We start from the raw sequence: 21,557 nt of genomic DNA on the forward strand, positions 1-21,557 counted from the left end.
AGTTCTGGGTGCAGGAGTGGCTCCACCTTCTTACGGTGGATGTCACTGCTCCAATCAAAGGTTCCATTTCTCCATACATAAAATGCGAAGCACGCATACCCTGTAGTTCTTAAAAGCCTTAAAAGGGGAACGCGCGGGCAAGTGTCCCCAACAACCCACCTGGGCACTGCAGTTGCCTCATAAGTTCAATGGCCTCTATATGCCAGGAGGCCAAGACTCAAATGCCGACATCTAGAAACTGGAAGGGGATGAAAAACTGGTGAAGTCTTTGCGGGTCTTTGCGGGTCACTTGGGTAGCACCTCAGCTTTCTCCACCTCTGCACTTTGCCTGTTGTGTTGGTTTGCTGGGGCTGCCATAATAAAACGCCACAGTCTGTGGCTCCAACAACAAAATTTCTGTCTTGCAGTCCTGTAGCCTCCAAGTTCATGATCAAGGTGTCACCAGGGGCGTTTATTGCTCGAAGCGCTTCTCACTGCCTCCATCTTCTTTCTGTGTCTTTACAGAGGCTCCCTCTAAATGTGTCTGTGCGCTATTCAAATCTCCTTGGAAGAACACTGACTGCAAAGAGTTGTGTCCACCACAGTGCCATCCTTTTAACTTTACTTTATCTCCAGGTAAGTCACATTCTAGATGATACAAGACATTAAGACTTCAACCCGGGAACTTTAGGGTCTCGACTTAACACACATCACCTAACCTATTACTTATGTACTATTTTCTCAAAACTAACATGTTCCTTATTTTTTTTTCTTGAAAGTATTTATTCCCAGGCAGTAATACCCAACATCTTAGCTTTATATGATTATTAAATTCCAATAAACACTAAAACATTTACAAAATCAGAAAGGTATGCTTTTATCAAAGATGGTCATGCAGCAGCTAGTGGCATGTGCACTGTGATTGGGAGGCACCACACTTCAGAGTCCTGAAGACAACACTGTCACTGTATCAGCACAGTTTGAATTGCAATTTCCAGGCCCCCCTCCTGCCCCTCACCAAAGTTCACCACAAAGGCACTCTCTAGCTCCCAGTGCTATAAGACTACATAGCATGTGGATCGTGCAAGGATGACAGTTATGAATTTTGTCAGGGAACCAGCTATTTCAGATATAAAGACACACTTAATAAATGTGTTATAATTATATATATATATATATATATATATATATATATATATATCAGACCTATTTACATATACAGGTAAGAGCTCACATATTAAAACGGTAATGGTTTGCCTTAGTTTTGTTTTCTGTTGCTGTGATAAAATACTGTGATTCACCTTGCAAAAGTCACAGCAATAGGAGTTTGAGGGAGTTGCTCATATCACAGCCATAAATAAGAACAGATAACAATGAATAAACTCATGTTCAGCTAACCTCACTCTTTTTTAAAGGTTTATTTATTTTTATTCTGTGCATGGGTATTTTGGCTTGCATTTATGTATGTGTACCATGGTGCCCAGGGACTCAGAAGAGGATGTTGGGGCCCCTGGAACTGGAGTTATAGAGGGTTGGGGGCCACCACATAGGTGCTGGGAACTGAACCTGGGTCCTCTACAAGAGCAACAGGTACTTTTAACCACTGAGCAATCTCTCCAGCCACTTGTTCACTCTTCCACAGTTCGGAATCCACTGACTGGGGAATGGAACCGCCCACAGTGGGCAGGTCATCCCTCAAAATTATTCCCCACAGACAACCTAATCTAGATAATCCCAGAGATTTTCTTTCTAGGAGACTCTAGATTGTGACAAGTTGATAATTTAAAATAACTATCTCAGTGTGGTGTTAAAAAAAATCAAAAGATACTGGGTATGGTGACACATGCCTTTGATCCCAGCACTCAAGGGGCAGAAGCAATACATCTTTGTGAGTTCCAAGCTAGCCAGGGCTACGTAGTGAGACCCTGTCTCAAAAAACAAAAACAAAGGAAAGCAAAATATCCCTCTATGGCAGTCAAGATCAAGGTCAAATCGAGGTATGATGGTTAATCTTTCTTGTCACCTTGACTGGATCTGGAATAAAAGTATACCGGAAAGGCAACCACTGGGCACTCCTGTGAGGAATTTTCTTGATACTGTTTGCAGTGGAAAGACTTACCCTTAATGGGGGAAGCCCCTCTCTTAAGTGGTAGCCCAGGTAAAAGGGAGATAAAAGAAGGAAACTTTGCTTTTTGCCTTCTCGCTCCTTTTCTTGCTGGCAAATTCCTCTACCCTGTGGCTGCTATTACTGATTCCTTTGCAGATATTAGAATCTGTTTCTTTCAGCTTCAAACTTAGACCAAAGTCCAGCAGCTCTCTAGGAACCCTCCTGTCCCTCAGCACTGTGTTAAGCAATTGTGAAATCCATCCTTATAGGACTGAGCAACTACTGAACTCTTGGCTTCTCTAGTATGAAATTGCCATTTTTGGACTACACTATATTGTATAAACCTATCTAATAAATCACCTTTAATATACATTCATTCCTGTCCTGGAGAACCTTGACTAATAATGGAGGAAAGAGAAGCACCATGCATTTATTCACCTGCTTAATGAGTCATGTCACGGACACAGTATACCAATGAGACTAATTTGACCTTGTAAAATATGTCTTTGCAGAGAAAAGAGAAATGGGGAAAATACCAGAGAGAGACAAAATGAAAAAATGAGCACAGAAGACATTTTTTATGTCATAGATTTAAAGGAGAAAAAACACAAAAATATTATGAGGGCTTTTGGTAGGCAGAGATTACACTTTTTTTTAAAGTTCCTCACAGGGTTGAGAAGACAGCTCAGTCACTTAAGTGTTTAACATGCAAGAATGACAACTGGGTTTGATCCAGAGCGCCATGTGTAAACAAACAAACAAATAAATACATGTTTTTAAATCAGCATGCCGTGCACACTTGTAATTTTGGAGTAGGGAGATGGAGACAGACGGGGCTTGCTTACCAAGCAGCCTAGATATATCAGCGAGCCCCAGATCCCTGTCACATAAAATAACAGGAACAGCTCCTGAGAAACAGCATCCAAGACTTCCGGTCTCTGTATGCACACATGCAGGTGCGCACTCACACTCACACACAAGTTCATCAGGCAGGATCACATAATAACATCCCAGCAAGATCCAAATAAGGAGAGCACAAGAGCTATGTAGAGACTTGGAGGAAGAGTACTCCAAGCAAAGAAAAACATGAGTGCAAAAGGCCCCAAGACGGCCTGAGTGCTTGTGAACCAACAAAGGCCATTGGGCAGAAAGAAAAGGAGGAAACAGGATATAATAGTCTGGGAAGAAACAAAAATATTATAAAGACTGACAGTGTGCCCCTCCCTTTGACTATCAGACTACTGAGACAATAGACTACAGGAAATTGGAATTTCCCCCGGGAGTCTCACACTGGGAAAGGAAAAGCCTGGGGCCCGGGGCCAGACAGACAGGGAGCCTGTCTCCCAGGAAGAGATGGCACACAGTTCTGACAGCTTGTTTGTTCACCTTGCAGGAGAGACAACAGTGGGTGAATGATGGCCAGACAGAGCAAACCCTTGACCATAACTGCTGAGCTTCGCATAGCCCTGACCCTCTATTTAAACCTGACTCTCACACTGAGACTCTGAGGATGATGAGCTCTTCTCACACCCCAGGGAGTATCTCTGGAGCTCTCTATTCATTCCTCTTCCAAACATAGGCACATTGAGCAAACCTTTTGCTGCTTATTGAAGACAGATGGCCGAGCCTAGCCTCTCACAACCCTCAAAACGAAGAGCCCAGCTGGGGCAGCCTGTGCCCATCAGTAGAACTTCCGTTTATAGTCGGAAGTGGGCACCCTTTGGCAAGTTCAGGGCAAAGGAGAAATGCAGTCTAACTGGTTTTGACAAGTTCTTCTGGTTCTTTGGTTCTTTTCTTGCCAGTGGACTATAGAGGGACAGGTCAGGAAGCAGGAAGACTAGGAAAGAGTTAAAACAGCAATCTGGGAAAGGTTTGGGATGAATATAGCAAGAGAAGGGCGAGAGAGCAAGAGACTGAGACTGAGAACGAGAGAAACAGAGATAGGATTTTGCCTATGAAGCATTCGTATCTATACTCTGCTGTGGATCTGTCAGGGTGTGAGTCAGTGGACTCCTATGTCTCTATGTGTCTCTAGTCCAGGGATGTACAGAATCTTGTCTGGTGTCCTTTTCGGTTCCGGCTGCAGGAAGCATCAGGTGTGTTGGGGCTTGAAAGAAGAATGTGAGGCCCTGCCATACAGGGACAGGGGTTTTGCGAAAGCATTTATTGTCTCCTTCACAATACTCTAGGAGGGACACTGCCTAAAAGGACCCTTCTAGCTCAAGGCCCTTGAGGACCGTGCAAAGCTGGCTGTCTACTCAAGTGGAAGGGGTTGCTTTAGAAGACAAGCAAACGCATTGTCCACATCACCGTGCCACGCCCAGAGCTAAGAGATGGGAACTAACTAGGTCAGCCCAGCTTAGTTAGCAAGTCCTTCTGATGACTTGACTTACAGAATTTCCCAGCTTTGTGGTCGCCCTTTCCAGAGGTCAGTGGTTCCTTCCAGGCAACACAAGAAATGGTTCATCCACACCCTCCTTCAAGGCCCTATCCTACCAACTGCGTCCCAACCTCTGACCCTTGATCTGTGTCCCAATGGCCATCAACATGTGCCTTTGAGATAGTCACAAACCCTGAAAGATGAGATATGGTCTTGCACTCTTTTCTCACAGAAACCCGCTTCCACACTCATAGGAATCATGGTGACTAGCTGTCTGAGGGTCTGTGTGGGGCAGCATAGAAAGATATGGAAGTTTACAGAGACATGAGAAGGAAAAGGAAGTCCCTCTCTGAGGAGTTTAGTTAGATCCTCTAGCCAGATGAGACTCAAGCATCCAAACACAACTGATGATTAAGGCTTTTCTCCTTCCTGATCTATAAACCTACAATTTTCTAGTAATCTCACCAGAAACCCCACTGATATTTTATGATTCCACTTAGGCTCCCTAGTACCTGTCCAGGTTCCTTGAAATAGAACTAGTATTTTTCTTGAAGTACTACACAGACCCTGCCTTTGTTGGTTGCTAATAAATCTGGGGCCAGTCTAGTTTGAAATACCATCGTGTCAGAAAGATTAATTGTCTTGTATGATCTTGTAGCAAGGAACTGAGTGCTCTGAGCTGCTGCCTTACATGGTGGCAAGTTCTCATATTTTGGACTGAGGTCACCTCCAGGGACAAGTCCCAAGCTTCTGAGAAGGGGCAATAAAACTACCTCAATTCATTTGGTTCCTATTTGGGGTTAAATATTACTTTACCCTCAAATGTTTATAAAAGGGAGAGTTGGACAGGGTGCTCTGGAAGGGTAAAGCAGGCAGTAAATAAGAGTTCTTACCTGGTGTTGAGGAGACAGAAATATGTTTCAGTTCCTAAGAAAATGTAGATGATAGAGGGTGAATCAAAATAAGAAAGCCAAACAGTTCTCTGTCTCTGTCTCTGTCTCTGTCTCTGTCTCTGTCTCTGTCTCTGTCTCTGTCTCTCTCTCTCTCTCTCTCTCTCTCTCTCTCTCTCTCATTCTTGCTCCCTTACAATTATTTATTGTTAACGGCTGAGTGTGTGCACATGAATGTATGTGATTCTCATGATCCATCTGTGGAGGTCAGAAGACAGTCCCCTCCCCCTCTTTCTCCATCCCAACCACAATTTCCCCTCCCTCCTCTCCTCTCCTCCCTGTCCCTGCTCCCAACAGAAGACAGTTTTCAGTAGCTGGGTCTCTCCTTCCAGGTGTATCCCAAGACTTTAACTCGGTCACTGGGTTTGGCCGTGACCTACTACAGCTCAGCCATCCTGCCGGATCCTCTCTCTTTTTTAATCCACCTCTCTTACAAAAGAGTGTTGTTCTGGGCCTGACTCTACCTGAGCCATAAAACTTCTAGTAAAAACTACTTCCAAGGATTGCCCTCTTTTTTATATTATTTATTTTTAATAATTAAGCCCGTTTCTTGACTATTTAATACACACACACACACACACACACACACACACACACACACACACATATATATATATATATATATATATATATATATATATATATATATATATATATTCTTCACCCTCGCTCTCTCTCATTCCCTCAGTTCCTGACAGGGCCCTTCTGCTGCTCTCTGGAACCCTTCATGTCTTCAAAACCAAAGCCTGTGGGAGACTCTTACACATGACCAAGTCCAGCTTGTCCCATTACACCCATTTGTAACCAGAATGGGTGCTGTCTTCAGCAATAGAGTTTACCATCTAGTTGTGGTGAGCAACCGAGAGCAATGGTGGTATTACCAAGACAGTGCAGATCCTAAATTGTGGGACAAATTGCTTGTCTTGCTCATGGCCTCAAAAGGGGGTAGAAGACCCAACTGTCGTCTTTACAAAGGTGGATGTCTGGTCTTAGCCATCCAGGCTTTCTACATTGTGTTGTATGAGGGCTTAATGAGGGAACTGTAAATGCTTCATAGAATATTTAGAAAGGTCCAGAGTAGGAGAATACTGTACAAATAGGAACCACTTGGAGGAATATTTATATGGACATTAGTAAGGATTCTTGAAAACAATAAAGTTTTGAAGTTTTATATTCAAATATGTGAAGTTGTCTTAATGAGAAAGGTGGCATTGATGATAATCCAGTCAAAATGGTTTACTAGAACGTGGATGAGACCCATAGAAGGGGCATGGGACCACAGATATAATAAGCTATGCAGCTCAAAAGATTTGTTTATTTAATGGTTACAAGGCCTTTTGAATAGTTTTACAGTAGTGGCAGTGTAGGTTCCATCACAGAGGAGAGAGAATTCCAGGAGCGTGCATAAGAGAAAAATATCAAAACAGAGGAGAAGCACGAGAAAAATCTCAGACTGGGCAAAAGAAATCATTCCAGTCACCCAAAAATATACAGGCGCTCATTGGTAGATTTCTGCAAGTGGTTTAGTGGAGAGACGAAAGGCACAAAGCAAAGAGGCCTCTCTGACGGATAGGAGGGACCACATTCTCCCCACATATGTGGATGAGTAAATGCCTCATGCCATACGGGCAGATGAGAGCACGCACCATTCCATGTGAGTGGATGATGCCTGTGACCCTTCCAGGGGTGGAAAGGACTACCACTTGGTCATTAAGTTCCCTCCCATAGTCCCTCCTTCCAGAGTTGCTTCACCTGGCCACAAGAAAGCTAGGAAATGTAGTCTTTCAGGAGGAAATCATCACTCCAAACTCTAAGAAGATATAGTGGAAGGTGGGGTTGTTTCCTGCTGAGGAGGGTCTTTGGGGGAGAGAAGAAGTGAAGAGATTTTCTGGGATGATTGAGGAAAGGGGAGGAGTGGAGGAAAGGGGGAGGGGTGGAGGCAAGAGAGACAGAGTGGGCCAGTGAGGAGAAATGGAAGCAGAGAACCACCATGCCAAAATGAAGGAGCAGAAGGAGCAAGGAGCTACAGAGCACCAAAGGAAGGGAACAGTAGAAAATAGAGGACTGGCGTAAAGAATTGTATCTGACTTAGGATGAGAGGGTTGAAGGTCCCTTACTCCTCCACGGCATCTAAAAGATCTTTTTGCAGATGTATCAGGAACAAACGGAGCTGTTGTGGGGTCAGAGCTATTGGGGGAGCTTCCAAAGGATGAGTTTGTTGGCTCTCTTCAGAGGTCACCCAAAGTGCCTCTAAGAGCCTGGAGCACCAATCTCTAGTTAGCTGCTTTAGGCTGACTAACAGTTGGCAAAGATCCAGAACATAAGTCAGAGGTACTAACTGTACAGTGTTCTGGGGAACATTAATACAAAGTTAACAAAGAAAATTTTTACATCAAAATTAACATATTTTAAGATTAAATATGACATTAACATAAGGTTAAATGCAATTGTACAACTGACAGGAGCATGTACCAGCATTCTGTGGAAGGATAAAATGACTGCAATTAGTGTTTGTTTACATCAGACTTCTGCATAAGGAACAAGCAGCTGGAGGCTCTGTAAAAGAAGTGTATTTAGGAATACATCGGAGGTTCAGCATCTAAGGAATGCATCTGAACAGAAAGTGTCTAAGTGTCTATTCCTTGCTTGCAAGTATGATGAACTTTGTATCTTTGTTTCAGATATTTGCAATACCAGCTATTATTTAATGAACAAAAACAAAGTATCTCAAGAAAAGCAAAACTGAGACTCTTACTTTAAACTACCATCATCTAGTATTTTACAACATAATTTAATACATAGTTTCATTAACATCAAATTGTTACACCTATATTTCAGGATACTCCTTTTAGACTTCAAGGTGAGAGCACAGCCACTAGTCCTGGAGCTCTCTGTCTGGGCAGAGTCTAGATTACAGCATAGGTAAGCCCAGGTTGGAGAGAACATCCTTCATCTAAATCACCTTCTCCTGATGAACCTGAGGGCTTAGGATATCACTCAGTGGAATCAGACACTTCTTGGATATTCTGAATTAGTCTCCAAAGCTGTGAGTTTGAGGACAGAGCAGCTGGCATCCTCCTTTAATAAAGGAACATGAGTGGTTAATGTATGGAGCCTAGAATTAGATTTTGCTAAGAGGAAGAATTGCATACCAGGGTAAAGGCACGGCCAACAGAACTAACAAGCAGGCTCCATCCCAGTCAGGCAGTAAGCTTAGGAACAAGGTTCCCCTGTTTACAGAATCTCCATACGTCAGTTTGGGAGACACTGAAGGCAGTGTAACTGCTACTTGCCCCGCTGTTGTTTGAGATGTCTAGGATGTGGGTATGGACTCTGAGATTCTCTACTGAGCAAGAGAATTAATTCCTGACATGTGACACATGAGGAGTAATTCATCTTTACATAAGGAGGATTTTTCTGGTTTTGGCCCACACAGCCTGAGCTGATCAGGCCTATACAGCCAGAGGCAGAAACAGCAGACTCATTTCCCATGCATCCTTGTCCTATAATGAGGCTGGCATGCATCTGACTTTGGTGGGGTGGTTCTCCATCCAAGGGAATGATTTGAGCCTGGGGACTGCCCACCATGCAAGTGTATTGTAAATTTAACTCATTTTACTCAAGCATTTAATCTTTTATAACCAATTTTAATATACCTAATATTAAATATTATGTCACGTTAAACAAACAAAGTTAAGTTTACTTTAAACTTGTTTTGTTTTATTTGCTGCAGGCTTAACATTGACAACATATACATAAGACTGTATGATGAAAAATATAAACTGGTCTTGTGACAGTGCAAGACAATGAAAAGTTTCCTGCTCTATCTTATACTCTTGTTGAGGCCATTTCAAGTTTAAGTAGAACTTAAGCCCCTCTGATGGAGAATCCCGTGGTAAACTAAGCAATTATATTCTAGAAACCAAAGTTCAGGATGTACTGATTAATTTATCTTAGCTTTTGTTAAACTGTCTGTACAAATCCCCTCCAGCTAAACACTTAGCTGCTTACTTCTGCAAATCCCACCCCTATCCCTAAAACTGATGAATGAAATGCCAGGACATGGTTTCTGCCTTTAAAAGTCCCATGTTCTGGACACTGGGGACCACATCTAGGTCCCCAAATACCTGTGTATAGTCCCAGCTGCCTAGACTAACGACTTTCAATAGCTGTAAACTGTGTCTGAATGGGCATCTCCCTGATAGCTTGTCTCTACAAACGTTCCATTTGTACTTAGCATGACCAACCGTTAACTTACATATCTTAATTATCACTAACAGTTTACAGTAAGTAAGTAACTTCTATAATATCAGAAACTCATAATTTTTGAATTAAAGATGCTTTGGAATCAAAATAAATTTTAAACCATAAGTACAGTCCACAGAGAAACCAGAAACCTCAATTTGCAAAATCCCACAGTTTTTTATATGACTTGATTTTTTTTTAATGACTAAAGCTTAACAAAGCAAAGATATAAGTGATCAGACACATACCTTTTTTTAATTTAATCATTTTACAACCTGATCCCAGCCCTCTCCCTCCTCTCCTCCCGGCCCATCCTCATGTCTCCTTCCTCCCCATCCCCCACTCTCCCTTCCTCTTCTTCTCAGAGAACAGGAGGCCCCCAAGAGGTACTAACTCATCCTGGCACCTCAAATCATAACAGGACTAAGTGCATCCTCTCCCACAGAGGCCAGACAAGGCAGTCCAGCTAGAGAAAAGGGCTCCAAAGGCAGGCAACAGAGTCAGAGACAGCACTTACTCCCACTATTAGAGGACCCAAGTGATAACCAAGCTGCATATCTGCTACATATGTATAGGGGGCTTAGGCTCTGCCCATGCATGATCTTTGGCTAGTGGTTCAGTCTCTGTGAGCCCCCATGGACCCAGGTTAGTTGACTCTGTAGGTCTTCTTGTGGTGTCTTTGACCCCTCAGCTCCTTCTAGCCTTTCCCCCACTCTTCCACAAAACTCCAAGAGCTCTATTGTTTCACGGTGGACCTGTGCATCTGTTTCCATCAGCTGCTGAATGAAGGCTCTCAGAAAACAGTTACTCTAGGCTCCTGTTTATAAGATTAACAGATTATCCTTCATAGTGTCAAGGGTTGGCTCTCTCCCACGGGGTGGGTCTCAAGTTGGGCCAGCCATTGGTTTGCCATTCCCTAAATCTCTGCTCCATCTTTATCCCTACACTTCTTGTAGGCAAAACAAATTTTGAGTCAAACGGTTTATGGACGGATTGATGTCCCCCTTCCTCCACTGGAAGTCCCAGCTGGCTACAGGAGGTGACAAATGCAGGATCCATATCCCCCTGCTGCTAGAGGTCTCAGCTAGGGTCAACCTCATAGACTCCCAGGAGTCTCCCCTGTTCCAGAGATGCCTCCCACCACCAATTTATGTTCTCCTGGTTTTCCCACCCCCACCCCCTCTCTCCCCACACCTGACCCCCCACCCCCATTACCTTCCCCAACCCACAGAACTGACACCCAGAAGGTTTAATTCTTGTTCTCACTAATCTCCTTTCCCTCCTGTTGAGGATAGCTGGGCTGTAAGGGAGGTACATTTGTTTAATAAATTCATAATAAAGTTCACTTGTTAAGGAACCAGAGCCAACAGAGTTGCCGCTAGCAGTGTCCTGTGAGCAAGTTTGGGAGGCATTTTCTTGATTGACTGGTATGGAAAGGCCCAGCCCATGTAGGATCCCTGCTGTATAAGAAAAATAGCTGGGCGAGCCAGTAAGCATAATTTCTCTGTGGTCTCTGCTTTGATCCCTGCCTCCAAGCTCCTGTCTTGAGTTCCTGACTTGACTTCCTTTGATAAGGAACTGTGTAACCTGTGAGCTAGCAAGCTCTTTCCTACCCAACTTGCTTTTGGTTGATAGGTTTTCATTGTTGCTTTGTTTTTTTTTCTTTGCTTGATTGATTGGTTTGGTTTGATTCTTTCAAGACAGGGTTTCTCGGTGAAGGCCTGGCTGTCCTGGACTCACTCTGTCTGTAGACCAGGCTGGCCTCGAATTCAGAGATCTTCCTGTCTCTGTGAACTGAGTGCTCAGATTTAAAGAAAGGCATGCACCAACACTATCTAGTTTGGTTGCTGTGTCTTCATAGCAACAGAGACCAAACTAGAACATCCTCCCTCCCCTGACTCCATAGGTTCCTGCTTGAATACTTGGTCCCTAAATGATGGTGTTGGTTTGAAAGGTTGTGAAACCTTTAGGAAGTAAAACTTGCAGGAAAAAAAATCACTTTAAGTGTGAGCCTTGCAGCTTTATAGCCTGGTCCAACCTTCTGTCTGTGCTCTGTTTCCTGACAGCAAACACAACGATACAAGCTGCCTCGTGCCTCTGCCTCCGCACCTTCCCTACAGTGGTGAACTGTATCACTTCTTAAACTGTGGGCCAAAATAAACCCTTCCTCACTTAAAAATGCTTGTTGTTGTGTGTTTGGTCATAAGCAATGAGAACAATAAAAACAATAGGATTGGGTCAAGCTAGTGGTTAATCCCTAGAAGTTGCCTTCAGGGAGGTTACAGAAGCAGGGCCAAAGACTGGTCCTCATCTTTTGTTCCTCTTTTGTTCCTCATCTAATTCATCGGTCAGGTGTCACCAGTTGACTACACAGTACTTTTCCTCTCAGCTAAGACTCAGAAGAAAACAATGTGAAAGCAAGGGAAGAGCCATATTTTCGTTAATATGTCCATATCAAGTTGATTCACTCACTTCCTGTCATCTTTTTCATTTACCCCAAACTGCTGCGTAGATGCTAGCATGCCCGCATGTGGCCGCCGGCATAGGAAGTCTCCTCGTACTTTCCAACTTTACACCTTGTACCTCTTGCTTTTCCTGTGGTCCAGCTCTCTGACCTCTTAGTCTCCTGCTCTGAACAAATCTATGTGCCAATGGTTCTACTGGGGCCTTTCCCCTCAAGGTGGCTAGAATGTTCGAGCTCTACATAACAAGCTGATGTTCATAGAAAACCTCTGTAAGCCCTTTACTTCCATCTCCTGGGGCCTCCTAAAGGCTGTGATCTGCTCTGCTCCAAGGAAGTGCTTGAATATTATCATGGATTTGCTTTCTTCTAGCATTCCTGGCTAGAGCCACTTGTAAGTCATTTTTCAATCACAATATCATTTGGAACAGGCACAGATCCTTACTTTGGTGGAAGGGTGATTACTTCATGAGCTACCGATGCCTCTAGGTGTCTTCTCCACTTCTGGGGCCACAGCTGGAAAAGACAGTCCAGGAGCCCTCATGCTTGTCCTTTTCTCCCAGGCCTGGTTACATGGTTGAGTATTAAAAGTGATAGTCATGCCAAAGAGGATAAGATTACTGAGGAAATACTCAAAAGGACTGTTTGGGTTACGTTATTGGCCATTCTCCTCATGAAATTCAGCCCAGAGAGTGGTAGATTGTTAGCCCACTGAACAAACAGGAGTCTCTGGGTTCATGTTTGTACAAGATAATAAACAAAAGGAAGGAACATTTGAATAGCAGCCAATAAATGTGGAAAGGGTGATGTAACTAGCTAATCAATGTTTCACAACAACAATAATCTTTTACTCAAGCAAGAATAATTAATAAGTGCTAAAACTAGTAGATATGTGATGTATACAGCCTAAAGGTATCTCTGAATAAGATACCACTGAGTTACAAAATGGAAAACACTTAACCCATGCTGCAGAAAGTTGACAGCATAAAGTTAACCAGCACAACATTAAGTAGGTGATAGAATTAACTACCAACAGTGTTTTAGTCACTCATTCATTACTGTGGAAAAAATATCTCACAGCCATTTGCTTGCTATAATACTGACTGCCAGGCAAGATTGCCCAAAGGTGCAACAGTGACATGACTGATACGGAGTAACCAGCTGTTTTCTGATTGAATTTGAGGCCTGTCCCCACAAAGATGAATTATATCTGGTACTAAAATCTTGATCAAAATTCCATGGATAAGGAGGTCCTGGGCCTAATGGAAGAACCCACTATTGTTGTTTTGCCAAATGAACATAGTGTAAAAACTAAATTCTAAATATTTGTGCTTATCACCATAAACAATACTTTAACCAGAGAAGCTTCTTTTTTCTCTTATTTGATAATTTTAAAATATATTTTATTAATTTATTCATATTACATCTCAATTGCTATCCCATCCCTTGTATCCTCCCATTCCTCTCTCCCTCCCATTTTCCCCTTACTCCCCTCCCCTATGACTGTGACTGAGGGGGACCTCCTCCCCTGTATATGCTCATAGGGTATCAAGTCTCTTCTTGGTAGCCTGCTATCCTTCTGAGTGCCACCAGGCCTTCCCATCCAGGAGACGTGGTCAAATATGAAGCACCAGAGTATGTGTGAAAGTCAGTCCCTACTCTCCACTCAACTGTGGAAAATGTCCTGTCCATTGGCTAGATCTGGGTAGGGGTTCAAAGTTTACTGCACTTATTATCCTTGGCTGGTGCCATAGGTTGAGCAGGACCCCTGGGCCCAGATCTGCCCATTATAATGTTCTTTTTGTAGGTTTCTGGGACCCTCTGGATCCTTCTATTTCCCCATTCTCCCTTGCTTCTCTCACCTAGTGTCCCAATAAGAAGTCTTTCCCTCTGTCCTACTTTCATGGTAAGTGAAGACTTTCATGGGACATGCCCCTTGGGCTAGTGTCCAGATATAAGTGAGTATATACCATTTGACTCTTTCTGCTTCTGGGTTAACTTTTTGTAGCAAATGGCAATGAATGCAGAGACTCTTGGCTCTTAACTGTGCTGCAATAAACTGACTGTTTAATAATGTTCTCATCCTAAACCAAACACCCATATGACATCCTTGGGAACTATGGAAGCATCATAGAAGTAGGAACTAAAAGAACATCAGAGCCAGATGTTGAGGGAAAGGGGCATGGCATGGCTGTTGGAATCAAGGATGCACAGTAGTTGTAATCACCAGGAATATACAGCATTCATTTATGAGTGGTAGAGGTGCTCATAGAGACCTATTTCTCCCTGGGGAACTATTGACCTTTGAGAGATGCTGGAAGGAAATTGGCTGTCTTTGATGTGTAGACATTGGCAGGTCCCCCATGTTCTAAGGGATAGCTCCACCCCCATGTTCAGGCTAATTCCCCTCATTAAACTCACTTGGTCGGGGGGGGGGGGGGGGGGCTGGAGAGATGGCTCCGTAGTCTGCTCTTCCAGAGGTCCTGAGTTCAATTCCCAGCAACCACAGGTGGCTCACAACCATCTATAATGTGATCCAATGCCCTCTTCTGGCATGTAGGTATACATGCAGGCAGAGCACTGTGAACATAATAAATAAATAAACCTTAAAAAAAACTCACTACATCATAAAACAAAAACAAAGATAACATGAAATCAGGAAAAGAACTTGCAACTGGAGGTAGGGTTGACAGAGGTGGAAGAACAACAAGAGAGAGTAAGCACAAGTATAATCAGAATATATTATGTTTATGAAAATGTATATGAAGTTGTTGAGGAATACATTTAATCTTTAAAATCTCCACGGATGCAAGTTGAGGGAGGAAGGATTAATCGTGGCTCAGGTTCAAAAGTACCAGGACACAGCCCTCAGCTCTATTGATTGTTGGCTTGTGTTGAGTTGGCCATTATGGGGGTAGAAGCATGTGACAAATGACAGCAAGCCAAGAATGAGGAAGGGACTGGGAACAGGTATAATCATCCAAAGTTTGTCCCCCAAGTAACCTACTTCCTTCAGCTGGGCACCAGCTCCTAAAGCTTCTGTCACCTCACTAAATGACGCCAGTGCCCGGAATCAAGCATTCAACACATAAGCCTATGGGAGACAATTCATAGTCAAAGATAACAACCAGCCGGGGGCCAATCAGCATCATGTATCTCTCCCTCTTAGACACTTGAAACACTGGACACTGCCTCTGGGGCTTCCATGCCAAAATAATGACATCAGGGACCTTCACGATGGAAGCCTGGCTTGGGCTTTATGTGATTCCATGTTTGCTTTCCTTCTGAGTCATTTCTTTTCATCAGGTGAGCTTTGTTCTCCTCACCCAAGATGGAAGAATCTGGCCTCCAAGATGCAGGATGGAGGAAAGGCTGAAGAGTCAATGCGGGTAGTTTAATCCATGTGTGCATCTTGAAGAAGGTTTCCGAAGCTGGCATTAAGATGCCCACTTCTGCCCCTTAGGTTAGAACACACTCCTGGGCTGCACCTGGCTACATAGGAAGCCAGGAAATGTAGTCTTTATTCCGGGTTGCTGTATGCACAGCTTTCTCTACTCCAAAAGAGTTATGGGCGTAATGGACAATGAAGGGTAACTGGCAACCCCAGACACATTAGAGTTCTTCTATTTTAAATTAATATGTATCTATATTTCTGGTCCCTTCTGTTAGGATCTTAAATCATGACAGACATTCACAGCACACGCATCTGCATAGTATCCCACCCACATCCTGCAGACTGATCCCCAGATGGATCTGGGACCGTTTCACTTCTGTGCTTTAAGTCTTGACGCCACCTCAGGAAAGGGCTTAAGGAGCAATGTCCTGTGGGAATATCTTCACTGCCTCTCTGTTCTGTGGTTCTCCTCCTCCCTGGGGGCTGTTGGTCACCAGCCCACCAAGAAAGCAGGAGCAGAAGGCAAGGCACAGGGCTTGGAAGGCTGAGAGTGGTAGTGTGACGGAGATCAAACACCCAGGGAACCACTTCAGGGAGCCAGTTCAACTTTGCTTGCGGAGAACAAAAGTTTTATAGTCCTTGGGGAGCGGTGAGGGGCCTTCCAGGATAGGTGTACATGATTGGTTGAAACCACGCACTTTAAGGATGCTTGTTTTGCATTTGGTAGCACGCTCCTGTCATATGAATGGGAACACAGTATTTAGTTATCCTATAGGTACAGGGAGTGGAGAGCCAGCAGGGAGCTGTGTCAAAGGCCACATATCAAATGTCATTGGGGCATAAATGCCTAAAGACACTCTCCAGATAAAGTCAAGCATAGAGTAGGAGTCCCTGCTGGGGAGAGGGAGTCCTACACCTAACGCTGAGCTCAAAATGGCTCTATAGACCGGGAGGACTACAACCTCAAACAACAGCGTCCTTCCAACACTGTTGATTCCAGCTGACATGACCAGAACTACTAACTTTTGTTCTTTTCCTTTCCTTTCCTGCATAAGCAAACTTAAAATTCCTGACCTCTCCTCACCTGGGTCTTATAAGAGTTGAGGGAAGAGGGCTGATGCGAGGTCTCTGAGATGAGTGTACCTGCGTTGTGTCCCTCTTCTCAGGAAAAAAGCCTGGGGGTGTCATCCGTTAAGAATACATCATGGTGAGAGGTCTACTCAGGCAAAGGAGACAGTGACAGGCACATATCAGTCAGACTCCCTCCCCACAGCACCACTCTGGTAAGGTTGGCAGACTGGGAGTGTGTGTTCCTTTGAGCCTAGGCTACCCTCATGCTATGATGACGTAGAGGGGAGGGGATGGGAAGCTCACTGGGGTTCTCCAGCCTGTGTTTTCTTATCTACTGCACTTCAGGCCCACGGGGGCCTTAACTAGAAACCAGGGTGGACCTCTGTGTGGATAGACAACAGCACAGGCGATGCCCCTCTGCAGGAAGGATCAGCCTTCTTCCCTGGGGCCTCAAATGAACCACTCAGTCATGGGGACCATGAAGCCTTTGTAATATCCCCAGTTAACCTTTAAGCCCCACCTGGCCAAGGACCAGGTAAGCTCCTGGGATGCTGGGAGTTGTAGTTCTTGGATATAACAAAAGCCTCATGGGAAAGGACAGTGGCCTGTAGGTTTGTCTTTATAAACCCCTGCCACACAGGTGTCTCTGGCCACTCAGCTGGGAAATTCCAAGGAGTGATCCTGACCAAAGCCCATCTCTTGTTCAATATTTAATATTTAATAAAGCTTGCTTCAAATTTGGCCCAAAATAATGAAATAGGTTTTTTTTTTTCTGTAGAGAATCTCAGGATTAACACCTTCTTGGATCTCCCTAGGCCAACCTGGACACTCTCTAGGCGCTTTGAAAGGACAGTGGGACCTGTTGTGTTCTCAGGTCTCTGAAGGTGCTAAAACAGAGTGCCCCCATCTGCATGTGCTCGGAGGCCCAAAGCCACTCCCTTGGGTCACAAGCGTAATGGGGCTTGAGTGACTAGACATATTCCTATCTGATCTCCTGCCGGTCACTGGGGTCGAATGGCTCTCTGCAGACCAGGCAGTAGGCCGCAGTTAGAGTTGAGACCTGGGGACAGAGCTGGGTGGCTGAGCCAGGAACGCTATAAGGCCACTGGATGCCCAGAGCTCAACACCATGTCCAGGAATGAGGACTATGGAGGCCTACCACAAGTGCCAACCACAGTCAGAGGATCCTGGCTTCCCAGCCACTGGCTTGACACAGATCCTGGCTAAGTCAACCCTGGACTTCAGTATCCTTCCTTTTAAAACGAGTTTGAGTTGTGAAACCTCCCACAGTCAGAAAAAAACAAAAAACAAAAAACAAAACAAAACAAAAAAACTTGGCCTCTTTTAGCCAGGAAATAGCTCTGACTTGATCGCAAATAGGCAGAACCGCATCAGCTATGCCGAGGTTCAGGCCTTGCTGCCCTTGAAATGGGAAGGACAAGATGTTTTGTTTGAGTTTCCATAAACAAACAATTCTGACTCCATAAAACCCCTACAGCCTGGGGCCTCCACAAAGCCAGGGTCACCCAGCAGTCACCCATCCAGCTTCCAAGGAGGTGGCCCAGGACTTCCCAGCAGGCAGGGAACTTCTCTGTTTGTTTTTCATAATTCGGGGGGGGGGGTGTTTAATAAAGAGACTGTACTAGCTAATCTGTGTAGTCTGAAAGGAGAGAACCTCAGTTGTCCATAAAATTGGGCTGTAGGCAAGTCTCTAGGGCATGTCTTAATTACTGGTAGTGATTGATGGGAGGGGGCAGCCAATTGTAAGTGGGGCTGTTCTTGTAATGGCGGTCCTGGGTTCAATAAGAAAGCAGGCTGAGCAAGCCATGGGAAGCAACCCAGCAAGCAGCACTCCTCCTCCAAGGCCTCTGCATCAGCTCCTGCCTCCAGTTTCCTGCCCTTTGACTTCTTGCTCTGATGTCCCTCATGGATGAATAGTGATACGGAATCATAAACAAAACAAACCCTTCCTCCCCCCAAGTTGATTTTGCTTGTGGTGTTTCATCGCAGCACTAGAAACTGAGACAGACTCAGTGCTAACCAGGGAGGCACTGACTAAGATTCTGAGGTGCCTCTATTAGTCAGGGTTCTCCAGATGATCCAGGAAGTGCACATAGGAAGAGATTTGTCTTAAGTTCTTAACTCACACGACTGGCAGACTCAAATGTTCAGTGTGAGCTGGCAGGCTGGAGACCCAGGCAAGGGGCCATCTGCCACAGAGCTCTTCCTGTGTGGGCAAGTCAGCCTCCCATCCTATGTATGCTTCACTTAAAAAATCTTCCAGTGAAAGTTTAATCTCATCCAAAACACCGTGGGCCTGCCAAGTTAATACTTAGACGTCACGAAAATCAGGGCTACTATCTAAAGGCCGCTATTACCTTAGACTCACATGGCAATATGGTTTTGTCTTGTACAGACACCCATCAGCAGAGGGCTGGAGCTTGATGCCCACCCTCCCCAGCCAGTCTCCCCACCAGCTGCTGGCTGACCTAGCTGCCCAGCACCTCACCACGCTTGCATTTGCAGGATGTAAATGTAAATGTCGATATACTATGCATAACCTATGCCATGTGATGGGTGGGACAGATGGGGCCCCTTGGGGTGCATATTCATACCATTTTCTCTGCTTCCACTGTTTCAGCTTGCTCCGCCCCCCCCCCACCCCTACCCCCAGAGGCCTCTTCCTCTGGCATCCACCTGCCTCTCCACCCCCTTTGCCCTCTTGGTCTCTCTGTATAAACTGAATTCAACCCAATCTGGGGTCCTCACAGAGGTAGGGGAATCTGCTCAGAGTTGATCTCTTATGAAAGTATTCTAAGAAAAAAATGGTTTCCCACATCAGAACCACTGACACTGAACTTAACAACACTGCAGGATGGTCTACAACTACTCCAAAATGCTGATTACCCCGGGTCCCCACCTAGGATGAACAAAAATGTCTCCAGGCATTGCCAGTAAGCCCCAAGTATGCAGTCACTACCCACTGAGAACCACAGTGCCAAGGTTTTTGTTCCTACTGGGACAGTTTCTGTCCCTTCTAAGAAGATGGACATTTTAGACTTTTTCTTACATTGTGCTTTTTGTTTTTAATAGCTAAAAGAAATTATACTCAGAAAAACCTGTGCCATAATCGTAATCAAATGGGCAAGTCTCAAGCTTCCAATGTAGATAATGAGGTCAGTTGAAAATTCAGTGACTTAGAAGAGATTGCATCACACCAGGTGAGCAGCCACAGTCAACCCGCATCCCCTACCTTCCTTCCCTGGGCTGTGGAGAGACACTCCTGTCCGGGAGAGGAATCTTACAGAAAAGACCTGCTTTTCCAGCAAGTTCCACTTCGTGCCAAATCTCAAAATTAGGGTTCAGTATCTTCTCACACACCATCAACACTGAAGAATTTCCCCAACCCTGGAAGGAAGAAACCAGCCCAAAGGGAACAAAACCTAATCTTTCTCAAATTGTCCTAGAGGGAAATTAAGCAGATACTTATCCTTAAAAAAACTTCAAAGGCAAAAGAGAAATAACATGGGAACTCTGCCTAAACTATTTGTACTGAAAGTTTCCAAGCCTTGACTCAGTAACCACATACTTAAAAACCCAGTCAAAAGCCAGACCAAAATCATGGATTATGTTAATTACAGTAGCTGTTAGGATTTCAATTGTCGGACACAACCGGGCACAACTAACATTGTCAGGTAGCTTGCCCCAGACACTTGTGGGCACAAGGAGGCCTGGATCTCCGTACCTGAGCTGAAGTGGAAGTGTTCGGGGCAGATGTGAAAAACCATAGACAAATGTTACACCTTCAGTGTTTCCACTCACACGAACCTACTAGGATTTAGCTTCCATAGATCTTAGCTTCAATTCATTTTAAATAAATTGAGTGGGTGACTAATTGTATTTTTTACAGCGGGATGGGCAGCTGTGTGGCACCATTCTCATGAAATAGAAAACACCAGATTCCTGGGCCTGTGAATGCAAGGAAATGGGGGAAATTGTACTTCCCACAATGAAAAGGATGAAAATGATGATGAAAGATGGGTTTGAGTTTGTATCCTGTGGAGATGTTTTCCCAAGTTCTAGAAAGCCTGAAGAAAAAAGAAATGATCACCTTCCATTCTGGATGACGGGCCTCATTCTTCTGGCTTAAAACATGGTATTTGAGGGCATGCTGGAGATCCAGGGAGAGGCTCTACATCACTGGGTCCCCAGATGATTCCCTGTACTCAGAAGGCAATATGTGAGTAGAGGAACCACACAACTGAAGGCCAGAGAGTTTGAGGAATGGTTGGGATGATGAACAGGGTAAGACTCGGGGTAGGGCTGTCATCCCTCTTTGGGCATAGGCCTTGAACATGAATCTGGAGCCTTTGCTGCTGTGAGAACAGCCTTGGGCATCACACCACCCCCTTCCTTGTTGAGGGGGCAGCTACCTTGCAGGTTGCTGTGAAGATGGTGGAAGACCCCTGTCACATAGTAGGCAATCAGTGTCATGAACTTTGGCCATGGTGTGACACTCACCCCACCCCTGTGCTTGCCTCCTGGCAACCCACTCCAAAATTTGCTATCCAGAAGCTCTCACCCTTGGATAACTTTTGGAAAGAGATGAGATTATTATTATTATTATTATTATTATTATTATTATTATTATTATCATTATCATTATTATTATTGTGATCATTGCATACTCCCTACTTAGTTTTTGCCAACCTAACACAAATTGGAGTCACCTGAGAAGAGGGGGCCTCAAATAAGGAACGACCCCCCCCAACAGACTGGCCCATAGGAGGGGGGGAGTTCTTGATTATTGATTGATGTGGGAGAGCCCAATGCACTGTGGGTGGTGCAGCCCCTTAGCCAGTAGTCCTGGGTTGTATAAGAAAGCAGGCTAAGCAAGCCGTGGAGAGCAAGCCAGTAAGCAGCATTCTTTGAATGTCCCTGCTTCTGCTTCTGCTTGAGTTCCTGTCCTA

General features: G+C 44.6%; 1 protein-coding gene and 1 long non-coding RNA gene across 4 annotated transcripts in view; one reads left to right on the forward strand and one right to left on the reverse strand.

The window, feature by feature from the left end:
- The window catches only part of MINDY4 (MINDY lysine 48 deubiquitinase 4), a gene marked incomplete at its 5' end in the record, with an annotated part of 134,332 nt that overhangs the window by 104,323 nt on the left and 8,452 nt on the right, over positions 1-21,557 (reverse strand). The window lies entirely within an intron of this gene.
- Positions 102-17,324, forward strand: LOC311599533. Of its 2 annotated transcripts, none has more exons than XR_014779927.1 (3): positions 102-259; positions 505-615; positions 15,429-17,324. It is a non-coding gene; the product is annotated as an uncharacterized lncRNA (long non-coding RNA). The 2 variants fall into 2 exon arrangements; XR_014779928.1 differs by lacking the exon at positions 15,429-17,324 and adding an exon at positions 3,480-5,654.

Source organism: Acomys minous, assembly GCF_964271855.1.
Source record: "Acomys minous genome assembly, chromosome: 6".
In the NCBI taxonomy this organism is placed as follows: Eukaryota; Metazoa; Chordata; class Mammalia; order Rodentia; family Muridae; genus Acomys; species Acomys minous.